Raw genomic sequence first — 18,653 nt, 5'->3', positions numbered from 1 at the left:
TATTAGAGCCATTAGTGTAGCCCCAGTAGTTACTGCTGGACATATTCAGGCTTTCTCTTTGAAGCTGTTGCGCTGTGATTATTTTCTAGCAAGAATTAGCTGGAAACTTTTTTCAAATCAAATTATATCAGACCTGAGACTATCTGGGTAATACTAAGTAGTGCAGAGCAGCCAGTCAAATTACCAGGCAGGAGAGGAAAGCATGTCATCTGTGAGAAGGAACAGCTCACCTTCATCACAGACCAATTAAGATGGCATCTGCTGTAGGCCTGCCAACTGCTCACATTTCCCTGCCATGAGTTCACCTGTGGCAGGACAGGCAGGAGGGCTGGCTTTGCATGTGGTCAGAACATTTTGCTTTGTTTGAGTACTCGGCAGTCCATTGACCTGGAGTTTTACAACGAACTCCAAGCACATTTATCCAGAACACTGGGAGACTGGGGGCTGGAGGGCTATTCCAGGAGCTGAACTGACTGAAGTGGATGTCCTCATCGTTTATGGCTTAATCAGTTTAATCATTGTGTCACCAGGACATTACAAAAATATCACCAGCTTCCAGGCTGATCAATACTTTTATAAGGTTTTTGTACATTGACCTTTTAATACACAGCTGACTGTGTAATCCGCCCTGATTGAAGAAAATAGCATTTTATCACATTTAAAAAAAAAAAAAAAGTTTTGGCATGGTATTACCACACTCCATAGAGAACAGTTAAACTAAAGAAAGGAAGGTCATAACAAGTGTGCTAATGTGAGGATAAAAGGAGTGAATATGAAGTCAAAGAAAAACAGGAAATCAAAGAAAAACAGGAAATCAAATTTCCAGGGAGATTTGCAATCCTGTGGGTGTTTTCTGTGTGCAGTGAGACAGTGCTGAAGCATCCACAAAAGGAAGGAGCTCCTTCCCACAGGCTGTAACAGAAGATGGTGATGGTTCAAGTTTAGGTACTATGAAGAATGGCATGAGAGAAACCAGGGAAATCTGAGGGACACAGGTGAACTAAATGGTTATTAAAAGTAAAGATGAGTGAGGGCAAACTTAACAGGTGCCCCAGTCAGTGGATGCTAAAGAAATTAGGGGCATGGGTGTTATGAGAGGGCAAACTCATTTTGAAAGCCCATGTTTTGGCAACCAGGTGCACAGTGATAGAGCTAAAGGCCTGGGACACAAGCCGATTAGACAGTAGTTTCTGAAGTAGCAACAGCAGGAAGTTTATGCGGGAAATAAGTAGCAGACAACCTCTTCAGAGACAAATATCCTGTTTTCCTACAAACTTTCCTAGTTAAGAAAAAGAAATAACCCAAATAAATCCCATATAACGAAGCCATCAGATTATTTTTTTTTATTTTTTAAGTAAACAAAATGTTCTTTCAAGTTCTGTGAGAGGCATTAGTGGATTTTAAAATAAGAAAAATTAACACCACATTTCCCACAACTGAGCTTGCAGACCACAAGGGTTTTACTGCCCACTCTGGTTTCCTTTGTTTTGTTAGTTGTGCTCCACATCAGAAACAATGAAAACTTTTTTTTTTTTAATGTTAAGAAACATCTTTCCAATTGAGCTGTAAACCACTCCTGATATATTTGAGCATGGATGTGTGGGGGTGTGCGAGCAAGCTTGTTTGTGAGAGAGAGGAAGAGTGGATACATGTGTGGTAGGGGAAAAAGGAGAGCTAAGAAGAAAGAAAATCCAGTCTGGGGTGGAATTAAGCAGTGAAAAACGAGTTGTGAAATAGGATTATAACAAGATGAGGTTATTTTTGTGATTTTAGGCCAATTGGGGAAGTGGGAAACCTAGAAATTCTCGCAGTTAATAGCAAGGCAATTCAGAGTTCATTAAATACTCTTGGTTGTTTGGCTGTTTGTTTTAAATCTCCCAGCAACAAGGGGAAGAAGATTTACAAACGCTATAGGAGGAAAAAGTTCCATGGGATTTAAAAAAAAAAAAAAAAAAAAAAAAAAAGGAGAAAAACCTTTATCCATACAAATAAAAGCTGTCTCTGTGCTGGGCTTCTTTTCACAAGCTTTGCTCATGTTGTAAGTTTCTATATTGTAACAGCTGGGCTGCATTTTTTCACCATTCCTTCTTAAGCAGAAAAACAGGCATGTAAGTGGGACCTGGTGCAGATTACAACAGCGCAGGGTAACTAATCAACTGCTGCTGGGTCAGAAAGAAAAGATCCACTGCTGTGAAATGGCAGGAATTGTTCCCCTCTCTCAACTAAAGTAGTGCCGTGTATGATTCCTCCTGGCAGTTTCTGTACTACAAGGTTTTCTTTTAAAATCATATTTACTTTTCCAGCAGTGATTTAGGCAGTTACTTAAAATCCTGCAGCTAAATCAAATATTTAATTTTCATCTAGTGTCAGTGAAAGATAACAGAGCTCGGCAGGTACTCAGCATGAACAAATTGAGATTTAGATTACTACAAGTACTTCTGTGTTCTCCAGATAGCCATAGATACAGTCCATCCAGACAATGATAAAAGCTAGAGGAACATTCTTCCTAAGACACATTTTGTCCTTGTTCCTTTCCCAAGGCTGCTGATAGAGCTAGTGGTTACTTGCAATGCCCACACCTGACTCCACTGAGCTGAATCCCACCACATGGCATGCAGCAGACATTTGAGAGACCGATCTGCATTCACTGCTGGGGTAACACAGAGCCAAAATACTCACCTACAGGTTAAGCAGTCAGTATTCCATTTCCAGTCCTGCAAAGTCATCCAATTACTCACCATGTAATTACTTGGTAGTCAGTAAATAAAATTCACATGATCAGAAAAATACTGCTTTGTTAGGGAAAAGGAGGAATGGGATAAATAGAAAATTAGGGGGTTCTTTTCCAGTAGAGAAAAATATTAGTTTCAAAGCTTGTATCCATATTTCTTCTCAAGTTCAGGGATGTTTGTCTGGATCCATTTCTAGTTTTAAGCTGCAGGATGACTTACCATCTAAAAAAAGCCTCACATTTGGGCAATGTGTCTCAGGTCTTTTTCAACTAATTCAGCCTGCAGCTTCCAGAAGCTGGGCCACCTAGGATTTGCTCCATGTGCTGTTAGCAGCTGGCAGTGTGTAAGGGAATAGAAGTATTATACGAAATCCTGGTAATGGCTGAATCCTGCCTGCCAGCTTTAATAACTTAAAAAAAAAAAAAAAAATTACTCAAGTCTAGCAAATCTGCTGGCAATCCAAAGCTGGAAAGAACCCAAATTTACCTTCTGCCCTGTGTTTAAAGCCACTATTTAGAAGACAACTGAAAAAAAAAAAAAAAAAATTAGACAGCACACTGGTATGGGAGAGAACTTTAGTTCTATTGCCCCCACTAGATACAATGCAGAAAAGTCAAACCCCCACCACTATAAAAGATACATCTGGTTTAGTAGACACATAGGAAAACCACGTGGGATGTTTAGCTTTGTAAAATAATAAACTAGGAGTGCTTCCTACATGGCATAGGGAGAAGTAGTGATGCCACTTTCATTGAGGTTCAGCTACGTTTGGGGATCTGAAAATCTAGTTTAGGTTCAGACAGCTGTAAGGTTACGTGGAAATATTGTTTTAGCAGAGGCAGTGAAAGAAAGGTTTTATAAGGATTTGTTCCCAAGAAATCCTACCTATTTACATGGTAACGTGTTCACAGTGATCTGCTAAAGAAAGTGGACTGGCCTCCTGAGCTTGTGTTCAGAACTGGTACATAGGCCATGCAGACCACTTCCCTGCCTCAGCAGTTTTCCCCCCAACCCCCTTTCTGCTATTGCAGTGAGAAGTACTTTAAAAGGCAATGGAGAAAGAGGGACAAACACAGAAAGCGTAGGCAGATTCTTTAGATGGATTCTACAGATAGAACCTACAGATGTACAGTTACATTTCTGGTGTATTTCTAATCTAATGTTGAGCGTTCTAAAGAGCGAGGATTATGCAACTATACTTGCAACTCAGCTGAATACTGTTTAATTCCAGGATTTTTCTTATGATGTTCCATCTCAATTTTCCTTTGCTTATATTTAGCCTGCCTACCATCCTAAATATTTCCTTTCCCCTGCTCCCTCTCTCCTTGGTATTTATATCACACAGGTTTTCAGACTGTTATATCTTTCTATTTCAGCATCCCTAAACTAAACCAGATTTAGAATCTCCTCTCATAAATTAAACCCAACATGACAAAACTAACACATCTCTTAAAGGTGGGTTCCCCTCACAGAGCTGGACTTGAGAAGCTGTAAAATCCACAGCCTAGGACTTCCCAAATTAGGTGGAACAACTGTAATGAACGATCTCAGCTGTGCATTTCCTGCCTTTTTTCCTCATGAAAACACAGATACATTTATAAACCAATGCTGAGAATCTCAAAAAAAAAAAAAAAAAAGAAAACCAACAGATCATGCAGATCATGGAGTTTAACCAGCTAAAGAAAAGGCAGAAGCCTCAATCTGAACACACAAATCTAAAAATGTTTTTACCCTCTGACTTCTACTGCTTTTGGACAACCGAGAAAAAAAAATCCCTTCTCTATTACAGATGTGTGATACTATAAAAATTTGCTGCTCTGTGAGTGTCAAAACACTATGCCACAAGGAGAAGGCGGGAGATTTCTTTGCATGTTCTAACCTGCTATAGCATATTTATCACGTAGACTCTTGGGGTTAAGAAGCTGGTATGTCTCAAACATACCCTACTTGTTTGAGTATCACAGTATTGGAAAGAGACATCCAGTGCTCCAGGCTTCTTCTGTACTACAATTAGTTGCAAACCATGCATGGAGACCGACTACTTTGCCCCAGAGCTATTTGGCTCTCCAGGCTAAACAGGTACTAACTGTCTGAGAGCAACTACAGAAATCAAATACACAGCTAGCTCTTTGCAGGTCTTGACTCCAGGCTGGAAAACAGCATGTCCACCCTTGAGCTTTCAAGGAGGTCTGTGGGAAAATAGTGTGGAGTAATAAAGGGAAGGCATGGGAATTATTTTGCAAGGCAGTATGATTCTCTAATTGCTCAGGAATTAAGAGGTGACATGTAATTAATCACAACAACTAATTCACTGTTTAGCCTTGATGAAGTCCCCAGTGACTGATGCTGTGCTCAGGTTCTCCTGTGCACATACTGGGAATATTAGCTAATGCAAAGCAAGAGTCACCCAGATTTTTGAGGGCCTTTCAGGAACTCTCTAAAGTCAACAACCAGACTACCTCTCAGAGTACCCCATTTACAACTTATTATGTAAGAGGTAAAGCAGTCATTTAACTGTAGCCACATTACTGAGTCTCCTCACATGACATGATTTCCAAACTTAAGTACCAGTTGCAAAGAAGTTATACCCCAAATCTGCAAGTCCTTTCCCACCATCTCATTGTCCCTGCACAGCACAGCATAACTGTTGCAATAACCCTGAGGACAAAGCCAGGAAGTCTGTGATACACCCCAGGCCCTGACCATCACAGCTTTAAGCTGAAAATTTTGAGGGCAGTCAGTCTGGAGCATAGGGATGATAAGTGACTATCATCTTTGTTGTGGGGTATTTGAGTCTCTTGATGCTTGAATGCCAAATATTCTTGTAAAGACTGTTATTTTAGCTCCCTTTACAGTGCAGAAGGGATCATCAACACTGGAAGTACCAAGCTACTTGAGCCAGAGGCTGAAAAAATGCTTCTACTTTAGAATGCAGTAGAAATATGCTAGGGGACATGCATATGAAGAAAGGTAAAAGCTTCTACCATCTTTAAATTTCTTGGTCCCAGCCAGCATGTTGGCATGTCTGGAATTGATCTGGTATAACCAATATGGTCTTTCAGATTTTGGAAGAAACCATAAGCCTAGAAGATATTCACTATTGCCCCCTTCCCGCTAAAGAATAGCCTAAGCCTTTGCTAAGAGCACATACCTTACACTGCGTCCAGAACCTTTATGTAAGAAGATATTAAAAAATAAAACCTCGTCTTGTATGCCTCTGCAGAGACAGCTCTACAGCCAAACCCTCAGCTACACTATGCTGGAAGCACTAGCATGGGAATCAGAGTCCTTTTGCACATGTTGTGTCAGGGGCAGTGTAAATTTACACCTGCCTCAGGTTTAATTTAGCAATTAGCAATTATCTAGTAAATTAAGGAAGGCAGGAGTGTTTCCTCGCAAATAAGGCTATTATTAAACAAGAGAAAACCTGAGTGCTGGATGAACTAAGCATGTTATTTCTGTCCTCACAGAGTGCCAAAGTCTAGGGTACGTTTGTAGGGTTTTAGGGTTTTGATTTACACAGATGTCTTAATGGCTTCCGTTTTCAACTTTGCTAATGCTGCTGTTGATATTTTACTGTGCAAATCCACATTCTTTCAAAACTTTTCTTCTGTCTTGAAAAATCATAATTGGCCCAGCCACCAGCACTATTCAATGATCAGGTCTTTTTCCTGCTTAAATACAAAGCTGGCTAGCAACAAGAAGCATGTGTCCCTCCATGGTGAACTGCATAGCTCTGCTCAGTCTAACAAAAATAACCCTATAGCACTAGTACCTGGGGATGTCTCATTTGTTCAAAGTAATGCATACACATGTCTATTTACTTACCAAAACCAGCAGAAGACAGTCAGATCAGGTCCTGGTTAATACAAGCAAGTACTTTTTGTTGGCTAGGTATAAGCTTCACCTTACCTCTTCAGTAAAAAAAAGCAAAACCCAAAACTTTTCTGCCCTGAACAAGGCATGGGGAGAGCTCAAGGGGAGGGACATTCACTTAATAACAACCTCATGGGAAGGCAAGGATTTAACATGTCTGGTGAGATTTCCACATGTTCTGGGCTGCAGATTAGGAGAAACTCAAGATAGGCCTGGCAGTACATATGCCAGAAAATGGACAGGTCCAGAGCCTGCTGCTGTTCAAAGAAAGACAAGCAAGCAGCCTGTATTAAGGAAGCCAAGAATAAGTCTAAGGAGTTTTCTTTAATGCCCATCACCTGAAACCCAGGTTCTTCTTATATGATTTCCAAATATTTTTGATGGTGGTTTAGTGTCTATTTGATGGAGCAATAAGCAGTGCTTTCAGATTTTACATACTCAGAAAGCCCCCAAAACTCTAATGGCAGAATCTCAGTTCCATTTACTTCCAGTTCACAAAACTGGCGGGTCAGGCTCTTTTGGGAATCTGGTTATTTACAAAGTTACCTGTATGGGAGCAGAACTCTTTAGAAAATCAGCCCCTCAACGTATGAAGGGCATGAGACGACTTTTGATGTATGGGTGTGCGCGTGTGTTTGAGGGTAAGGAGTAAAGGAATGTAACATTTGAATATGTTGTGCCCAGAATTTAAAAAAAAAAAAAAAAAAAAGAAGAAAGAAGCATTATCAGGCAGTTTCACAAGAGTCAGTTAAAAATAACAAAATCTGTAGTCCTTACAAATAGAGGGCTCACAAGACAAACAGCAGTACTTCGGTCAGTATATGTGATCACAGGTCCTGGTAGCACTGTTTGGTTTTATGCCATGGACTACGTACTTGGTAGGTCTTCTCTAGGTTGGCAACGCTTTTTGATGCACTGTTTACCTGGGTTTGGGTCAGGGTTATGCCAATTCCACTTGCTCTGACCTTTCCTCCACATACAGCTCAGCAGTGAGCGTGACACCCAGGCAGCACTCAGCACAGCATTATCAAACCAGCACTGAGAACTAGCTTATCAGCAGTTGTCCTCTAACCACCTGCTACAGAAATGCAGCGAGAGCTGGCCCGTGCCCGAGCTTCACGTGAAAGAGCAGAGTGCCGGGACTGAACTTGTAATAAGCAGGACTGAATCCTCTGCCTGTCGAGAGCTGGTCAAATGGAAGGAAGGAAAAGGGACTTGCGCAAACTAATATTTTGAAAGACAGTGGGGAAATACCACTACCCTTGTGCAAGCTTAACAGAAATTCAGTAGTGCCCAGGGTCATCGAGGCCTGCCTGGCAGCAGCCTCCAGACTTGTGTTAGAGGATCTCTAGTGCAATACCAATTCAGAGAGCACTGCTCTAAGTGTTGGGCCATTGATCATATGACTTCCTGCAGCTGCCCAGTTTTTGGAAAAAAAAAAAGCCTCCTAGAAAAATGCCCACAGAACCGAATGCTGCTTAAACAATAAGGCCTACGTGTGCCTGTTGCATGAAAGGGAGAGATCTCTAATGACATACATGCATAATGAATTGTCCAGGAATAGTGGCAGACCTGGAAGAATTAGTACTGAAACAGAAAGTATCTAGTGTTGCAAGAAATTAAGATTTGTTTATAAATAACAAAGTAATCCAAAGGGGCAAATATGTTTTTCTTGCTTCCCTGAGTAATATTAAAGTGGTGGTGGAAAGGAAAGATTCTCATGTTTTATGAAAATAAGGCAGAAAAACTGAATACTTACTGTAAATGTTACCAATATCAACCAACACCCTACAAGTAACTTCCAAAGCATAACAAGATATTCAGTGAGTATTTACTGTACAATATTCTGTCTGAATTACCGGTTTCCTCCAAAAACCTACAGTGGCAACTTTAAGACATCTTGTTTTTTCTTACTTTAAACAGAGGATAGGCTAGCACAAAGCGCCTGCTTGTATGTGTCCCAAGCAAAATTTGCATGAGCAAAACCTAGATTATATTTGCAAATGGCTCCTGGATTTACAAAAGACCAAGACAGAATGTTGGCTATTGATTTTCATACCTGGGATTTTCAAAATCCTACGACTACTCTAAACCTTATTTATACATAAGTGATTTTTTAAATAGATTTTGGACGACACAGTGTGGTCTAAGGTTTAAAGCAAAGGGCTGAGAAACAGGAAACTTGGGAGAATCGGGTTGGATGACAGCCTGGATAAATGCATGTGGTTTGTTTGCATGATTTTCAGTTAATAACAAGGGAGATCGGGTGTCTCAGAAAATTCAGAAAAGGGAAATAAAGCTTTATCCTGCCAGCTAGAAAAAAAAACACAAACCTTCATATGAAGGTGACTGAACTTGTAAATAGTAATGGAAAGTAGTTAAGTGTCTTATCACTTAAAATTGGAATGGAGAAAGCCCTAAATAATATACTGAGGGGACAATCCTGTGCCAGTTTGCGACAGGACATCTAGAAGGGTTGGACCTGTGACTGCAGAAGTGTTGGGACACCATGAAAAAGAACCTACCAGTCATCAGCTGAGTGTTCCTGTCCTCTCACTGATACCAACCAATGATTCAGAAAAAGCTGAACAAAATCCCTTTAATGTATTACGGACACAGTCAAAACCGTTCTTTAGCTGTTTTCCCAAACCTGCTCTTTCATGTGAGATAGGGCCTAAAAGCATATGAGGTCTAATATGTCTTGTAATTGTTATCCTACCTAGGGCAAGTTCAGATATTGTTTTGTGTGTGTGTGTGCATGCGCAAAGGTCTGATTGTATGGAGAAAGCTTGGAGAGTTGCCAAGAGGTTAATTAAAGGCAATGATTTTTTTTTTTAAAGAAGACACTCCAAAGACTCATAAATAAGTCTGCAGGAATAAGACATCCAATTATTTGAGGTGAAGAAAGGGCTAATTTTGTAGATATTCTACTGTTCCACTGCTGATTCCAAGGCTGTCTCTCTTTGATCTTCTCTGAAGCTCACCCCACTCCTAAACTGCAGATCAACACAAGCTCCAAGGGACTGTAGGCAAGAACAAGGCAAGTGAAGCTCTGACCTTGTGACGAATGCTGCAGATAGAGCACATCTGTTTTCTGCTTTTTTTCTTACCTTTTTTCTGAATATTAGTCCTGTACTTACATTTTTGTAATAACCTCCCAGTAAAAAAAAAAAAAAAAAAAAAAAAAAACCAACGCTGAAAGTTTGTCAGTTTGCATAATTAAGCATGTAGAAGTGGGCCACTCTTCGGTTATACTTCTTATTTTCCTTGAGGCTGGATTACCAGATACTTATCTGGCTTTATTTACATCCTTAAGAATGAGGACGTCAAGAAGTTATCACTCCTTGCTTGAGAAACTTTTGTTTTTAGTCAATAATCATAATTTTGTATCAAGCCCTTTTTACCTGAGAACTATGAAGGTAAATCACACAACTTGACTATATGGAAAATATTATTTGGTCTACTTGACATCTGCAGAAACTATGCTAGCGTTACAGACTGAGAAGATTGTTTGCCAAACAGCCTTTAATTTTGGGTCCTTCATGATTCAGGCTATACAGACAGGGCTTGGTCTTAGAGGTGAGAGTGCTAGCTCTGGAGTCAAACTGGTACCAGATGCCTAACTTAAATCTAATTCACGTAGTGCCTAAGTTCCAGGTATTTTCACATGGTGAATTCAAGCCTTTAAATTAAATGTAAAAGTTGTTTAAAGGTTCAGCCAAACTTTTTTGCAGCAAACCTTAACAATAAAATTAATTGTTTACATCACACTGAAATTCAACATTTAATGCCAGCTTACTAATCAGACTTGTGAGTATTGTTGATTAATCACTAAAATATTGTTGCTTAAGAATTATTGCTTAAACTTGAGACTTTCTTTTGAGGTATTATTATCCTTATGAGAAAGGAATGTCAGATGAGTTTCTTCTGAAAATGTTATCTTTTACAGCTTACCTGTGTTAACTTACTGTCACAATTGTCTCAACTTTTTCTTGATTAAAATGTCAATGCCCAATGTCCTCCTTAAATATTACACTTTGAGTGTTTAGAGTGTAAAAACACCCTTTTCAACATATGTCCACTTTGGCTAATAAGCTTATTAGGCCATAGGGTTACTGTACACCACTGCAGACAGTGCTCATGGATTCCCACCTCGAATCCTTCTCAGTTCCTTGAAGGAGACCTTCAGTCATGGGATTTTCCTTTTCTTTTGCTTATTCTTTCATATTCTGGCAACGTTTCCATTTCTCTGACATTGTTTTCTAAAGTTACGTGAGTTGTAATTTTCTAATGCATAAGAAATATCAACAGATCAGTTGAGCAGCTCATGTCCTCATGTACCTGTGCAGGAATGGGGGGTGTGGTAGATGGGGTGGTCCCTACAGCTCATCCGTCCCTTTATTCAACAGCCCTGGAAACTCCAGGTGTTCGAGACCTGTCTTTCTTCCCATCCAATCCATTGGATGAGGGAGAAGATTTTATGTGGACTAAGAAATTTGTTTCTTCTTTGCTGTCTTTGGATCTTTGATCTGTATGTACGCTGTGCCTTATTAATACTTTGTTTGGTATGGCCAATGGCAGGAGAGGAACAGCTATGACATGACATTTTGACACTGATGTGGAAGAAGAAAAAAATGGAACAAGTTATTCACATATTTCTGCAATAAATATTTACATGTGGCATTCTGGACAGCAAAGACCACATCCACGCTGCAGCCCAGATCTGTCTACTTTCTGCACGTGCCCCAACCAGCACAACTGCAGGCACAGCCAGAGCATGCTCTTCAGAGTATGCAGACCCTGTGCACACCGGGTGTGTTGGCACGTCCCCAGAAACACATGCACAGGCTTTCACACTAAACAGATTACCTGTAAAGCAGCCATGCAGAATAAGGTGGAAAGGAAGTATATGTGTCTCCAAAGGCTCATGAAAGAATGTGATTTTTCAGAGCAATGCAAATACATTTGCCTATTTAGAGATGCAGGGAGACCACAAAATAAAGAAAAAAAAAAGTTAGTTTCAGCAAGGCTCTACAGAAATAGCTAGATAGTCATAACGAGAGTTTAACTGGCCAAGGGGCTGATTTTACCCATGGAAAGAAAAATCTTCGGAAAACAGAGACATGCTGGATCACACATATTTTCCAGTAGTATTCCTTTAACATGCCCTGGCTTCTTTTGGAAAACTTGCTTTAAAGAAATCATCATCCATGTTCATCCAGGCCTTCATCTTTATGATTAGAAAACTGATAAAGTCCTAGCCCGTGGTAAGTACTATCAAAATTTGTATTATGTGGTTGTCTTCCTCAGAAAAATGCTCATCTGCAAGTTTTCAACAGCTTACATGATTATTTTTTCCTGAAGATTCCTACTGAAGAGTTTTTACGTGCAACATATCAGGTGAAAAATGTCAGTCATGCTTCCTATGGCCATCTCCTTTTGTTTAAGTGTGATCATGTCTTTTTTTTTTTCCCATGGGAAAAATATGCATGTCTCTGAGTGTCTCTGTGTGGATGTATTTACCACATTTTGAAATAGCAATGTAAAATATCTTGACATTTTCCACCAAAAAAAAAAGCAATAACAAAAAACCCAACAACTTTGGGATGAGTTCATGCCTGGAATGTTTCTGAAAAAAAAAAAATCACAGAAGATTATATTTCAAAAGAGTGATGAATAATGGAAAGTATGAACTGTGAAGTTCTATTATATCAGTTGTATTTAGGTTAACCACATTTAATTTTTTTAAGCTCATAAATCCTTAAGAAATGTTAATCACATGATGGACTTATTTGTAAATTTACATACTGCCCTGAAGGAGACACTGATGGTTGGATTCTGTAGTGACTCATGAGCATCTCTGGTTCAGGCTGCCAGGACAGAGAAAGCAAACTGAGTAGTATGATCTTGTTTGAACTGTGATTAAATTTCCAGTAGAGTTATCCTCAGGACACTCCATAGCATTTTTTAACACACTAAGATATGAAAACTAAAAAGAGGGTGATATAAAGAAGTCTTTAAGTTTGAAACTTAGCATTGTTTTCTTTCATTCTGTTAAAACTGGAAATTATGCAGTCGAAGCATACATACACACTTAAACAGGAATATCCTATATTTTAGTTGCCCACTATATTCAAAATAGTTATTCCATCAAATGCACATAAAAACCTTTCAAACAGTATGTGAAAGTCCATTTCATTAATAAAGATACTACTACTGCCTAATTTCAATTCCAAATTCAAGTATTACCAACTTTACACAACAGTTCTTGTTCTCTAAGTATCAGAAGTAAACCTCCATGCATGCTACAGTTTAATAACATGTATATATTTTAAAATTTAATTTTTGATTGCATGTCAATGAAAAAATAAGCCTACAGTAAACTCACAGCCCTACCAAGTGATGCCATCTATTTTTTTTTCTTCTATTCACAAGACAAACAGATTTAAGATATATTTAATTAAAGTATTATCAATGATTAAATAGATCATGAGTGACAACGTATGGTAGTAGACACAATTTAAAAATAGTTACTTGGGTTCCTATTTATCTGTCAAGTGAACTGATTTATCTGCTGTCCATAAATGAACATCAGATGTAATCATCTAATGGCTTTTTAATAGAAGGAAGCTTGACAAAATATGGGCAGATGGTATTCTGGGTAATGATCCAGACTGCAATGATCTCAGTAATGACTTATTGTATCTATTTACCTGGCCTCAAACAAAAGCGGGGGGAGAGGGGAAAGCTAAAATGATTCAACTAGCCTAGGCTGCTCTGGCACTGTAAATGTTTAAATCACTGAAGCAGCCCATTCACTTCTGTAGCGGGAGAAAACATGAAATTGATTAAAACAGCATAAATGCAACAGGAAAAATCTTCCTCCTCCGCAGCCAGTTTGGGAATGGAAACTTACCTAGTTCTCATGGCCCTTTTATTTTTTTTTTCCTGTCATTGCTCTGAAGTGGTCAGCGCAGGGGAAATTCTGTCCTTTAAAGGAAAAAGATCTCATAGCACCACTGGGCCAGTCGAGCATGCCTCTTCTCAAGGAGTGGTGATCTACTTCTAGAACAGGGGCAATGAGAGTAAGTGAGACTTTAGGAGTCATGACAGACTGTTGCGTGCCCTGAAAAATCTTCCTTTTGCCTCACATTGACATGGATCACGATACAGAGCTTACAATGACCGTTTTTCTGCTTCCCTCTGCAACTCACAGAACCAACTCCAAACAGCCATCATAAACTGCAAGGAGTATCTCCTGACTTTGTCACAGTTACATGGTTTCTGATACCTGAAAAAAAACTCGTGTCCTGTAAAACTCCATTTCAGATACTGAAAATCCCATGGAAGTATGGTGATCTAAGTAAATACAAATGGAACCCTCATGGAGATTTTCATGCATACTTAAACATATAATGAGAAAACTCTCGCAATTAACATTATATAGTAAGTCCCATTGGAACAGAAAAGGTCTGTTGAACTTTCTCTCCCAGCCTCACCTACTGTGATACTTCCACTGCTGAAAACAGTGCTGGGAAACTTGTTGAACTACTGTCTCAGAAATATCCATCCCAATAATAAACAGGATGACCTGAACTTGAAATCAGCTCAGCACCAGTGTCACAGAGTGTAAATTAAGAAGTCACTGTGATCTGCTCAAGAGGAACTAGGTGTGATGCTGAACAGTTTGCCATGGTATTGGACAACAGAGAAGTGACATTATACTGAGGTACACAGGTGTTGGTGACAGGCAAGAGAAATATCCTGAGAGAATAGCTATGACGTTTATATGCACTTTCAGTCAAGGCATCCAGCCTAGCTGTTGTCAAATTAGTCTATAGTAGAGAGGCACTTCTGGTTTTCAAGTACTTTGAGATGCCCTGGAAGCACAAGTGGCAAAGTGGCGCTATTTTCCATTGTGTGTTCAGTGTTTAGGTGACATACTATGGACAGTTTTAGCACTGTGAAATCCTGAGCCATTCAGTCCATCTCTAAAGATCTGCAAGGATCACTGAGAGAAAACTTCTGCAGCTAGTAAAAATCTGCTGCTCCTTCCATAGCAGCATCAGCGACAAGACTTCCTTTTCTCATGAAGCAAGTGCTTTTCCTTTACAAGCATAGTCCACCAGTTTCTGGTTTGGAGGGATTGGTCTAATTTTCTGTGAGTCTCTGAGAAAAACCTCAGAAAGATTTGTCTTATAAGACATCTGGCCAAGTCTAATGTATGACACTCCCAGTGCTCAGACCTTCACCTGTGTGGGGCTCGAGTATTGGCTTTATGTGTTTTTACAAACTGCTGACAGACATGGGGAGATATGAACTCTGGTAGCTAGGGCTGAGATTAAAATCTGTATGTTCACTCCCTTCCAGTCTGCAGGAAGCTAAATACTTGTTCGTGCTGTTATAATCTGCGCAGAAAGCTGGTGTTTAGCTCTGCAGGCTGGCACGTGGAAAACGACGTTTGAGAACAAACCTGCATGCAGATGATCTGCACTGAGGATACACAGATAAACAGAACAAAATGCTGTATTCTCCCATATCTCATTTGACCTCCTGACAACTGACATCCTTTTAAAAACACTCATACTTGAAATGAAGTTCCCAGCTAATCTGTAGCCCTAAGCAAACATCACAAAACCAAAGGCTGAGATGGGGGAATCATCACCAAGGGTATTACAGGTTGGAAAGAGCAAGAGATGGGAAATCGGGTGCAGGAAGCATATAAGGGAAAAAGAAGAGGGTTAAAGGACATCAAAGACTGATTAATTCTTCAAAAAGATAAGGCTTTGGAGAAAACTTCCCCTCCTATTACCTGCACACCTAACTGATAGCTAAGTCGCAATAGCTTTTGTATGGATAACACAAATATACGAATATATATGAAAATATGGGAAATACTGATTTACAAAGAGTATTTTTTCCTGCTTGCTACTTTTTCTTTAATTTTATATAATAGGCACTATCTTAGAGAGAACTAAAACAGTTGAGGTATTCATATGTTTCATATATATGACCTAAAATGGATGCTCCTTCTCAAGTGACGTGACATAGTGAGGCTTACAAATCTTTAAGGACTTAAGGATTTGAACAGGATGCTCACTCAATGTGTTTCCAATTCACGTTAGCTCTGTAAGACACATTCAAAGCCAGTGGATTCTTTAACAAGAACATTAAAAGCACACAGGCATATACAGTGAATCAAATCATGCATCAAACCATGGAAGTGATACTCAGTTTAGGTGAAGTTGATTTGTCTGTGATCAAAGTCTTTAAGCAACACTTAGGTCCTTTGTTTGAAGTTTGTATTTGGGAAAGGTTTATTATGAATCAGGAATTCTCTTCTTTGTCAGAAAGTAAGATCTTGAGCAGTAGCCAATGCTCTTGAGATACTGCTCCATAAATAACCCATTTTCTAATTTTTTTTTTTTCCTTCTACTATGGACACCATCCATTCCAGAAAAAAATACTCTTACAAATACTTGGGAGTAGTCAGAGTCTAAGTTTTGGTAACAAGTTATTTATTAATGAACCTATTTTCTAGTAATCACATCTGCCTTCACCTGATTTATACAGCTGTGGAATAAGAAGTAAGTCCTGAAAGGTGTTTTTATTTCTTCCAGAATATTGAGTAGCTCCTTATAGCAAAAATTGATATAAAGGTCATAATCATTAACAGCCAGACTACAGGAATATTCACATAACTCAAAAGTCTCCTTTCAGTACTTTTTGTGGTTATTGTTGTGACGTGAACTGGATAATCTAGAGAGAGTTATCTGGTTGGTTGTTCCAAGGGCCTGTCAAAAATACTGTAATGAATGTTTCTGCTTGGGACACTTAGCTGTAACCTTTCCCATGGCTTTCCGTTTGGTGATTTGTTTTGTTCTTTCTTACCTATATTCACAAGCAGCTTTCGGATGTAGGGTCCTATAAAACTTACTGTAACAAAAGATGACAAAGAGGAGGAAGTTTCTAAAATACAACTAAATCACAAAGCGAGTGTTCTGGTTTTGACTGGGATAGAGTTGATTTTCTTCCTAGTAGCTGGTATAGTGCTGTGTTTTGGATTTAGGATGAGAATAATGTTGATAACACTCTGATGTTTTAGTTGTTGCTAAGCAGTGGTTACACTAAGTCAAGGACTTTTCAGCTTCCCATGCTCTGCCAGGTACACAGAAGCTGAGAGGGAGCACAGCCAGGGCAGCTGACCCAGACTGGCCAAAGGGCTATTCCATACCATATGACGTCATGCTCAGTATATAAGCTGGGGGGCAGTTGGCCGGGGGGCAGTGATTGCTGCTCAGGGACTGGCTGGGCATCGGTCAATGGGTAGTGAGCAGTTGCATCACTTGTTTTTTGTGGGTTTTGTTCCTCTCTCTCTCTCTCTCTCTCATTGTTTTCCTTTTCATTACAATTTATTATTATTATTATTACTATTTTACTTTATTTCAATTATTAGACTGTTCTTATCTCAGCCCATGAGTTTTCGTACTTTTGCTCTTCAGATTCTCTTCCCCATCCCATTGGGGGAGCAGAGGGTGAGTGAGTGGCTGTGTGGTGCTTGGTTGCTGATTGGGGCTAAACCACAACAGTGAGTTTGTTTAGGAAGTTGCCAGACATTCTTCCATTGGAATTTTTTTTCCTGTAACAGCTATTCAGCTGTGCTTTTAGTTTTATTTTTCACCTTTTGCCTTTTGCATGCTCATTGAAATGGGAGCTGCGTGTATAGCTGATGCATTCACAACCAATTCATCCAGGTTTCATGTGCTATGTACAGCTCAGCATGCTTTCTTCAAACACATACTTTTTTGAACAGTGCAATTTTGTGCAGACTCAACTGCTGTTCAGGTAGTTCTCAGTCTCTCCCCCTTACCTTTCTTAAAAGTTGAGTAGCAGTCAGATATTAAATTAGTCCCACCATTTATAAAGGGGTTTGCTCATATTGCTTAAGATCTAGTCAGGGTGGTGTAGGCTATTGTAGTAAATTCAGTTTTAAGTTTCTTTGGTCTAATGTCAAGATTCCACTGTGTATTAATAACGAATATTAGAATAAGAAGACACAGAAGAGGTATATTTTCCTTTATTGTTTATTATAATACAAGAAAAACAAATCTAGAAAGCACATTTCATGGAGCACCATATTGTAACAAAATTTTGCTGGCTCTCCTACAAAGTGTATTTTTGACATTTAAACAATGACACACACATAGTCAGTACACACAGGCATCTACACCCCGGCGATCTTATTAACAGCCCCAAAGAGACCCCTCTTTCAAATACAGAAATACTAAGGTGCACAGAGGAATGCCAGTGTGAGGGCATCTGAACGCCAACTGAGTTAATCACTCTTTTGTTAGCGATCTTCATAAGCACACAAGCCTTCATTGTCTCACCCTAATCTCTCTTCTCTGAAGACTCCAAATTGGGCCCAAAGGTCACTGCATATGGATCCGGCACAGACATGGTGTAGAGTTGAACAAAACTGGCCAGTATTCCCTACCTGATACCTCTTATTGCTTTGGTTATAGTACTGAATGAAAGTCTTAAAAACTCAAACCTACATTCCACATCACAGAAAAGCCACTTTCACACGTACAGAAACATAACCTCCCTCCCCACGCATACCTGAACGCATAGCACTGATACCTTTTTGAGAAGCTTTGTGGGTTTCCCCACCAAGATCACCTTCATAAAAATGATTGCATTTTGTTTTTCAAAGAGTTCAGACAGTTGTTCAACAATTTATTTTGTAATATGTTTCTTTCTTTTTAATAGACAGGGCATGTTTTCCTTCTGCCTTAAATTTTTGTCATTGTCTACACAAGCAAAAGCAAAATGCTATTGTTTTCATCTGTACAAAATGTTTTACATTCATTTTATACAGTGCTAAATAATGATGCTAAGCACAGAACAATGTAGAATGATAGCCCAGAATAGCTTTTTACCTTGCTCAAAATGAAAAAGTACTGGAAGTTTCCCATAATAATGTTGAGACATAGTATTGGGGTCTCTATTATATACAGTAGCCTTCCAGAATACTTTCAGGCA

The sequence above is a fragment of the Platalea leucorodia genome (assembly GCF_965183815.1).
Source record: "Platalea leucorodia genome assembly, chromosome: 7".
Lineage (NCBI taxonomy): Eukaryota > Metazoa > Chordata > Aves > Pelecaniformes > Threskiornithidae > Platalea > Platalea leucorodia.
Note: the sequence above shows the minus strand (reverse complement) of the source record.